This window comes from Oncorhynchus keta, chromosome 34 (assembly GCF_023373465.1).
Source record: "Oncorhynchus keta strain PuntledgeMale-10-30-2019 chromosome 34, Oket_V2, whole genome shotgun sequence".
Lineage (NCBI taxonomy): Eukaryota > Metazoa > Chordata > Actinopteri > Salmoniformes > Salmonidae > Oncorhynchus > Oncorhynchus keta.
This window is the reverse complement of record NC_068454.1, coordinates 52,165,608-52,175,602: the sequence shown is the minus strand read 5'-3', so window position 1 is coordinate 52,175,602 and position 9,995 is coordinate 52,165,608.

Sequence of the window (9,995 nt, the reverse complement as noted above, 5' to 3'; positions counted from 1 at the left end):
TGCAGGGCCTGGATTCACCTCTACATCGCCAGAGGAACATAGGAGGAGTAGAGTAAGGGTGCGGCTAAAAGCAATAAGAATTGGTCGTCTAGAACGTCTGGAACAGAGAGTAAAAGGAGGTTTCTGGGGGCGATAAAATAGCATCAAGGTATAATGTACAGACAAAGGGATGGTAGGATGTGAATACAGTGGAGGTAAACCTAGGTATTGAGTGATGAAGAGAGAGATATTGTCTCTAGAAACATCATTGAAACCAGGAGATGTCATTGCATGTGTGGGTGGTGGAACTAATAGGTTAGATAAGGTATAGTGAGCAGGACTAGAGGCTCTACAGTGAAATAAGCCAATAAACACTAACCAGAACAGCAATGGACAAGGCATATTGACATTAAGGAGAGGCATGCTTAGTCGTGTGATCAAAAGGGTCCGGTGAGTGGAGAGGTTGGTTGGGGGTCACGGCGATTTAGACAGCTAGCCAGGCCATCGGTAGCAAGCTAGCATAGGATGAAGGTCTGTTATTAGCCACCTCTTGCGTTCCGTCAGTAGATTAGTGGGGTTCCGTGTGGTAGAGGGGATTAATCCAAATCACACAACAACAACAACAATAAAAACAATAGATATAGTTATAGAGGCCCAAGAAGAAAACATAATAATAATACAAATAAATAAATTAATTGTCCGATTGTCTATTCAGATAGCAGCCGATAAGACAGCTAACGGTTAGCAGGCCGCAGATAGGCGTTCAGGTAACGTCGCGACGGAGGAGCCAGCCGGATAACTCCTTCGGGTAGATAATGTCGGCAGTCCAGTTGTGAAGGCCCGGTGGGGCTCCGCGTAGGCAGTAAAACAGGTCTGGATAGGTGACTGCAGCCCAGGAGTGATTGATGGAACTCAGGAGTGATTGACGGAGCTGGCTAGCTCAAAATGACCATATCAAGTGCTCACTTTTCAGAAAATGTCAAAAATAAATAAAATAAAACGTCATATTCTTCCTGGGGGTTTATATAAACACATTTGTATAAGATTTGATGTTGTTCAAATGCTGTCAGTTCCACTTTATAATGTATCTCTGTGTTCGAGACTACAGTAGTTATTTTGTAGTTATTTTGTATCACATAGCCATCTCTCTCCTGAAGGAATCACTGTCATTTTCACATTTATCTGGTTTCATGGGAACAATGTGACAGCGACCATCCCTACTCTCGTCACTTAGCTATACTAATAGCATTCTTATCAACACCACACTTTGGGAACTCGGCCTAGCCCCGCTCCTGGAGTCACTCTCTCTCTCTTTCTCTCTTCCCCCCCTCTCTTTCTGCACACAAAGGTGAAAGACCTAAACACCCTCCTTTTTCTGACCTCCGTTTCCCCTCCATCTCCTGTCTCACACTCTTCTGGAGTGCTTTCCACACTGCATGCCTCTAATGCTTGCTCCATGAGGTTAATACGGCCTTATTAGAATTTATATCTAACAAGTGTTTCCCCGCGCTATGATTAATCTCCTGCCTCACACTGGCTCAGGAGACTAATGCTGCTGAAATGGCCTGGGGATCTCCACTCTCCACTGCTGGGGGCAGGGGGCAGCCAAGGCAGCCAAGGCTGTTCCCCTTCCCAGTAAAATGGCAGACAAATAACAGTAATAAGTCTGTAATGTTATTTAGTCATTCTTTAAGTCCAACAATGTTTTCCCAGAATGACACGGCCATATTTTCCACACCACACCGCTGTACAGCAGTAGCACACCACCACAACAAGTGAGATAGTAGTCCTCCAGACCGTGAAGATGCTTATTTACATGTGTTTATGAGTGTGGGTGTATTTCAAAATAGAGAGCGAGGGTGTAATGGGGTAATATTTGATATATGTGATATTATACAATATATTCTTCACAATTGACCTATGATAAGACTATGCAAGTAGCCTATTAAAATGTTTATCTGACTCCATTTAGCATTATAGTAAATCCATGTGCAATCAAGTATTATGCTTTTAGAGGTCTGAGAGCTATGAACATATCAGATAACTCAACTCCATAATCCCTGCTTCATATACAGGCTGGTTAATGTTACCCAGCTGTCAGATCAACTCCAACCTGAGACGAGTTTCTGTCTCTCTCTCTCTCCCCTTTCACTCTCTCCCACACTCACTCTCTCTCTCTCCCTTGCTCTCACACTCTCTCTCCCACTCACACAAACAAGCACTGGTATCCAAACACAGATACAGTACTCACTTATGCAGTAATTTTCATTGCCACAAACATTTCTGGCATTCATGTTTGGACTAATTTCCTGAGCTTGCAGGAACACCTTGCACCCAGGCAGGGTGCTGTCTGTATGGGAGGTGTATTGGGTGACACCTTGGGGCCTGTATATTCCTGGAGGGTGTTGGGTTCACGTGGTAGCTGGTGCCTGCTACTAGGCTAGAGAGAGAGGTGACTTCCTCCGATGTGGAGATGAGCTGTGCTTCACACGCTACCTCGGCGGATTGTCTTTCTGTACAGATGGATGGTGGAGACGGTGTGGAGACGCCTCTGTCGCGTGCCCTTTCCACTCCTCTCCTCTTCTTTCTTCCCTCTCTCTCTCTGGGCTGCACCAGAATGTACCTGTCTGTCTGTCTATCTGAGCGCTTGTCTGTCTGTCTCTCTGCCTGTCTGCCAGACAAACAACACTGGTGAAGGTATACTCACACAGGCCTTTGTTTCTCTCTCCCCTCTCTCTCTCTCTATCCACTCTTTCTCTCTCTCTCTCTCTGTCTTTGTCTCTGTCTCTGTCCCTCTCCCTCACTGATAAAGGGGAGGAAAGGCCGTGGCTGCTGCCGAGCCAGGAAACTATTGTGTTTCGCTGAGGGAAACTCTTGTACTTCAGACAGGAAACCTTTGTTAATATAACAGGTTTTATTAGCTTTTTAGGGTGCGTAGAGTGCATGGTGTTGTGCTCCGTTGACCCTGGGCAGTCCTTTTGTAGCACACGCCTAATGAGGACACAGAATAAAATGGGCATTGTGGGAACTGGAGAGAAAATAACTTGGGAGAGCAGAGTACCTCCTCTACCTCTCAATAGTCTGTAAATAGAGATTTGGAGGAAAGTCACTGCAGTGTGTCAGTCAAATGTTGCCTGCCTGATTGGCGCAGTCACCAAGTCTTGGGCCCAGTGACTGTTCTATGCACAGCTACATAACTTAAATGGGTGAGCTGACCTGGCCAGAGGGCAGTGTGTGTGTGTATGCATACACAGTATGTGTGTATATGTGTGTGGGTGCTAGAGAGAGAGAGGTTCTGTGTAGTTGAACCCCAGTCACAACAGTCAGTATGTCCCTAGGCTAACTGTCTGCGCCATGACTCGCACACTTCCTTGTCTGTGGTGTTCTCTTGGCTCGCAATGAAAGGAATGGACACTTATCCCCCTTTCTCCTCCCGCGCACCCCATTCTGCACCTCTCTCCCTTCTCCGACAGGGAGACAATGTGCTAGAGAAGTTATGGCACCTAACACCAACTTAAAGAGCACACATACTACAGATTCTTCCTCTGTAGATCTTCTCTCTCTCCCTCTCCACCCCTGTCTTCATACCTGCTAGATTATTGTCTTCTGTATGAATGCTGCAGATTTTTCACATTCTTTCCCACTGTTTTCATAACACTCCGGAAAGGGAGCCTGCCTGGAACCATGCATCTGTTGGAGTTAAAGAGCAACTCCACCACTTTTCAATCTCATTTTCATTATCTCCAGCACAATACCCGTGTCAATATATAAATTCAGCAAAAAAATAAAAGTCCTCTCACTGTCAACTGCGTTTATTTTCAGCATACTTAACATGTGTAAATATTTGTATGAACATAACAAGATTCAACACTTGAGACATAAACTGAACAAGTTCCATAGACATGTGACTAACAGAAATGGAATAATGTGTCCCTGAACAAAGGGGGAGAGGTCAAAATCAAAAGAAACAGTCAGTATCTGGTGTGGCCACCAGCTGCATTATGTACTGCATTGCATCTCCTCCTCATAGACTGCACCAGATTTGCCAGTTCTTGCTGTGAGATGTTACCCCACTCTTCCACCAAGACACCTGGACATTTCTGGGAGGAATGGCCCCAGCCCTCACCCTCCGATACAATAGGTCCCAGACATTCTCAATGGGATTGAGATCCGAGCTCTTCGCTGGCCATGGCAGAACACTGACATTCCTGTCTTGCAGGAAATCATGCACAGAACGAGCAGTATGGCTGGTGGCATTGTCATGCTGGAGGGTCATGTCAGGATGAGCCTGCAGGAAGTGTACCACATGAGGGAGGAGGATGTCTTCCCTGTAACGCACAGCGTTGAGATAGCCTGCAATGACAACAAGCTCAGTCCGATAATGCTGTGACACACCGCCCCAGACTATGACGGACCCTCCACCTTCAAATCGATCCCACTCCAGAGTACAGGCCTTGGTGTAACGCTCATTCCTTCAACGATAAACGCAAATCCGACCGTCACCCCTGGTGAGACAAAATCTGACTCGTCAGAGAAGAGCACTTGCCAGTCTTGTCTGGTCCAGCGACGGTGGGTTTGTGCCCATAGGCGATGTTGTTGCCGCTGATGTCTGGTGAGGACCTGCCTTACAACAGGCCTACAAGCCCTCAGTCCAGCCTCTCTCAGCCTAGTGCGGACAGTCTGAGCACTGATGGAGGGATTGTGCGTTCCTGGTGTAACTCGGCTAGTTGTTGTTGCCATCCTGTACCTGTCCCACAGGTGGGATGTTCGGATGGATCAATCCTGTGCAGGTTTTGGTACATGTGGTCTGCCACTGCGAGGACGATCAGCTGTCCGTCCTGTCTCCCTGTAGTGCTGTCTTAGGCATCTCACAGTACGGACATTGCAATTTATTGCCCTGGCCACATCTGAGGTCCTCATGCCTCCTTGCAGCATGCCTAAGGCACTTTCATGCAGATGAGCAGGGACCCTTGGTGTTTTTCAGAGTCAGTAGAAAGCCTCTTTAGTGTCCTAAGTTTTGATAACTGTGACCTTAATTGCCTACCGTCTGTAAGTTGTTAGTGTCTTAACGACCGTTCCACAAGTGCTTGTTCATGAATTGTTTATGGTTCATTGAACTTATCTTTGCCAGGTCGCAGTTGTAAATGAGAACTTGTTCTCAACTAGCCTACCTGGTTAAATAAAGGTGAAATAAATAAATACATTTTTAAAAAGCATGGGAAACGGTGTTTAAACCCTTTACAATGAAGATCTGTGAAGTTATTTGGATTTTTATAAATTATCTTTGATACACAGGGTCCTGGAAAAGGGACGTCTTCTTTTTTTGCTGAGTTTAGTACGTGAAAATGGTGCATTTCTAAGTTTTGCACCAGATTCACGGTGATGTGGGGAGAAAGAAAATACCCTCCCTTGAGCTAGAAACTCATTGTAGGTTTTGAAAATCACAGTTTTTGACCTTTAATCCTATCCTGTGATGTCACAGAGAAGCTTTTTAAGTATTTTTAAACACAGATCATAGAAATGCACATTTTTCACATATGTAGACACTTGTTTGGTCCTGGAGATGATGAATATGAATTTGAAAAGTGGTGGAATTGCACTTTAAGGAGTTAATCACTGTGTGTGTGTGTGTGTGTGTGTGTGTGTGTGTGTGTGTGTGTGTGTGTGTGTGTGTGTGTGTGTGTGTGTGTGTGTGTGTGTGTGTGTGTGTGTGTGTGTGTGTGTGTGTGTGTGTGTGTGTGTGTGTGTGTGTGTGTGTGTGTGTGTGTGTGTGTGTGTGTGTGTGTGTGTGTGTGTGTGTGTTAGTAATGCTGTTTGTTCAGCTGCACCCACCCGCAATTGCTAATAACCCATCCGCAACTGCTCAACTATATGTGATAAAGTGAAAAAATAAGGCCCGCACCTAACCCACAAATATAGAAAATACACTGTACAGTCAGAGATGACAGAACGATTTTTGACAGGCCTTTTTAGATAGGCCTATGTTTCTGCTTATAATATCTGTCATTTTGGTACGCTTTTGGTCAACTTGTCTATAATTAGATACATGCAGGTTCTCTTTTTTAATTACGTGTTGCCCGAGAAGACTAAATAAACCCCTGGTCACCAGAATTACGTCATAAATCGATATAATGCATTCTTCAATCTAGTTCATCGCTAATTCTCTCGTGCAGCAAATACTTTAGGGACCGTGGAGAAATAACTCCCCCACAAAATGGGAAAGGATTTTCCGTGTCAAATTTTCAAATGACATCAGTTTGACCGGTTTTGAGGAAATTAAAAGCTGTTTTTGATAAGATTTCAGTTTGGCTTGGATGTATATTTTATGTTTTTGAAATACTTTCAGCTTTTATGATGCTGATAAATATAGCACCTTTAAAGACGCTCCCTAACCGGCATTCATTCTCTCACTCCTGTTCTCATGCCAAAATGTACATTTGGTGTGTCATTTTACAGCAATAAACATTATATTAGGCTATGTGAGAGGTTATAGACTTACAGTTAGAGTCCAGATGTAATTTAGGCTACTATTCCATTTAACCCAACTGAACAGTACTGTTAGTTACCCTGACGTGCCATTTTGAAGTCCCCGTCTTGTGACTGTCAAATTTGCCTAGCGCCTCAATAATATCATCCTCTTTTACCACTTTACCAAATCTTTCCCAAACATTAGAATACTGTCCTGCCCTTCTATTTATCTCCAGCTTTTCTCTTATGTAATTAAACTCCGATATTGTCCTTTTTTCCTCAGTGGAAGTTCTCAAAAGCATTTGGCAATTGGCGTGTATTTGGCGTGCTACAGTTAGGCCGTAAAGTTTAGACTTGAAAATAATTTGAATACATTGTCTTCCCTTTATTCAAACCCGCCCACCACCCACACGCTTCTAATCCACACAATATTTTATGACCCAAACGAGTCACACCCCTCTTGTTGGTGGAGAGAAAATGTTTCCAGTTTTAAAGCTTATTTCCTGCAATTATACACATTTTGTCATGGGGTGCAGGGAAAATCTTGCAGTTTTAAAGTACATTTAATATAATTCTATACATTTTGCCATGTCTGTTTATTCATGTGATATTTGAGTGACTCAAAAATTACAACAAAATCTATGGGCTAAAAAACCTTGCTAAAAAATCCTTAGCTGACATGGGCTAGTTGATCTGGGCATTTCTGACTATAACTATAGCTAGCTACTAGCTATAAATAGCTCTCCAAGGTATGCAATGACTGACATGACAAGAGGAAAACTGATGATGCAGTATCCAATTTTGAAATTTCACCTTGTACATTCTACTATTTACAACTTTCAAGAGTAAGTTGAAAGACTGACTGAGTTCCATATACATTACCAGTCTATGCCTACTCATTCAAACGTTTTTCTTTATGTTTACTATGTTCTATGTTCTACCTTGTAGATTGTTTTTGCACCTGCACTTGAAGAAACTCTCAAAGTTCTTGAAATTTTCCGGATTGACTGACCTTCCTGTCTTAAAGTAATAATGGACTGTCGTTTCTCTTTGCTTATTTAAGCTGTCCTTGCAATAATATGCACTACTGATTAGTTTAAACGGATAAAGAAGGAAAGAAATTCCACAAATGAACTTTTAACAAGGCACACTTGTAAATTGAAATGCATTTCAGGTGACTACCTCATGAAGCTGGTTGAGAGAATGCCAAGAGTGTGCAAGGTTCTCTTCAAGGCAAAGGATAGATACTTTGAAGAATCTAAAATCTAAAATATATTAAGATTTGCTTAACACTTTTTTGGTTACTACATGATTCCATATTTGTTAGTTCATTGTTTTGATTTATTCACTATTATTATTATTATTCTGGTACTATATATGCAGTTGAAGTCGGAAGTTTACATACACCTCAGCCAAATGCATTTAGACTCAGTTTTTCACAATTCCTGACATTTAATCCTAATCCTAAAATGTAATCCTAATCCTGACATCTAATCCTAAAAATTCCCGGTGTTAGGTCAGTTAGGATCACCACTTTATTTTAAGAATGTGAAAAATCAGAAAAATAGTAGAGAGAATGATTTATTTCAGCTTTTATTTCTTTCATCACATTCCCAGTGGGTCTGACGTTTACATACACTCAATTAGTATTTGGTAGCATTGCCTTTAAATTGTTTAACTTGGGTCAAACATTTCAGGTAGCCTCCCATAAACTTCCCACAATAAGTTTGGTGAATTTGGTCTCATTCCTCCTGACAGAGCTGGTGTAACTGAGTCAGGTTTGTAGACCTCCTTGCTCACACATACTTTTTCAGTTCAAATTTTCTATGGGATTGAGGTCAGGGCTTTGTGATGGCCACTCCAATACCTTGACTTTGTTGTCCAAAATATATGTCCTAACCGACTTGCCAAAACTATAGTTTGTTAACAAGAAATTTGTGTAGTGGTTGAAAAACAAGTTTTAATGACTCCAACCAAAGTGTATGTACATTTCTGACTTCAACTATATATATATATATTGTGAGGGGCTGGACCCCCGTGCCCCACATGCCGACTCCACAGTTTGGGAAGCACTGTTCTATAGGACACTGCTTGTGAGAAGGAGAGCATATTTGTGTGTGCGTGCGTATTTGAGAGAGCATGTAGTATATATTGGCAGGGAATAAAATGATTACAACTTTACCCTGAGATTCACTTCCGAGCAGTTTATCAAGTTGTGACATTGAGAAAACAATAACAACAACAAACAGAAAAAGATAAAAAGCTTTCCCCTCAACAAGCGAGATAAGAGAGCAAGAGCAGGGGGAGGGAGAGAGACAGATTGAAAGGGATTCCGTTCCGCTGCAGGCCAAGCTGGGTCACCATCGTCCCAGGGCCTGTGAAGTGACATCATAGTAGACTCAAACCCACGCTAGAGGGGACCTCGGGTCATACGCACAGCAAACAATGTGAGGATGGGAGCCTGGTGTGTGTGTGTGTGTGTGTGTGTGTGTGTGTGTGTGTGTGTGTGTGTGTGTGTGTGTGTGTGTGTGTGTGTGTGTGTGTGTGTGTGTGTGTGTGTGTGTGTGTGTGTGTGTGTGTGTGTGTGTGTGTGTGTGTGTGTGTGTGTGTGCACTTGAGTGAGTGAAAGTATGAGTGCATGTGTGTGCGTACATGTTTGTATGTGAGAGAGAAATGAGTGCAAGTGTGATTGAGCTTGATAAACGACAGCTCCCTGCCGCTGTCTGTGTTTAGCAAGGCCTGTGCATCGTCTCCTGCAGAGCAGACAGATTAACCTCTGACCTCTACTTCCTGCTAACAGAGAAACACTTCCTCCACTGACCTTGACAATGGGACAAGAGGGTGACTGGGGCTGGGGGGGACAGCTGCCTAGGCCCGGGATGGGGAGAGGGGCACTTGGACATAGAGACACTGGGGAGACAAAAAAATCAAAAACATGTTTTATTGTTTGGGCTCCCAAGTGGCGCAGCGGTTTAAGAAAATGCTTCTCAGGTCTAGAGGTGTCACTACAGACCCTGGTTTTATTCCAGGCTGTATCACAACCGGCCGTGATTGGGAGTCCCATAGGGCGGCGCACAATTGGCCCAGTGTCGTCCGGGTTTGGCCAGGGTAGGCCGTCATTGTAAATAATATTTTTTTCTAAACTGACTTGCCTAGTTAAATAAATTGTCACACACAGGTCCAGTGAAATGTGTGGTTTTACAGGGTCAGCCATAGTAGTACCTCACCCTGGAGAACATTATGGTTATGCGCCTTGCCCAAGCGCACATTGACAGATTTTTCACCTTGTCGGTTCGGGTATTCGAATCAACGACCTTTCGGTTACTGGTGCGCGCACACACACACACACACTGAGAGACACCCCAGGGATGGGAGAACCAGTGGGGAAGCGTTCCCATGCTGCTCTGACTCAAACGTCTTGACTGATCCCAGGCAGGGACACACCACAGTCAGCCTTCATACAAGAAGGAGAGAGCTTCTTGCTGACAGTGAAGCAGACATTCACCAGCAGTTCTGCACAAACACACACCCACACATGGTGTCTATCA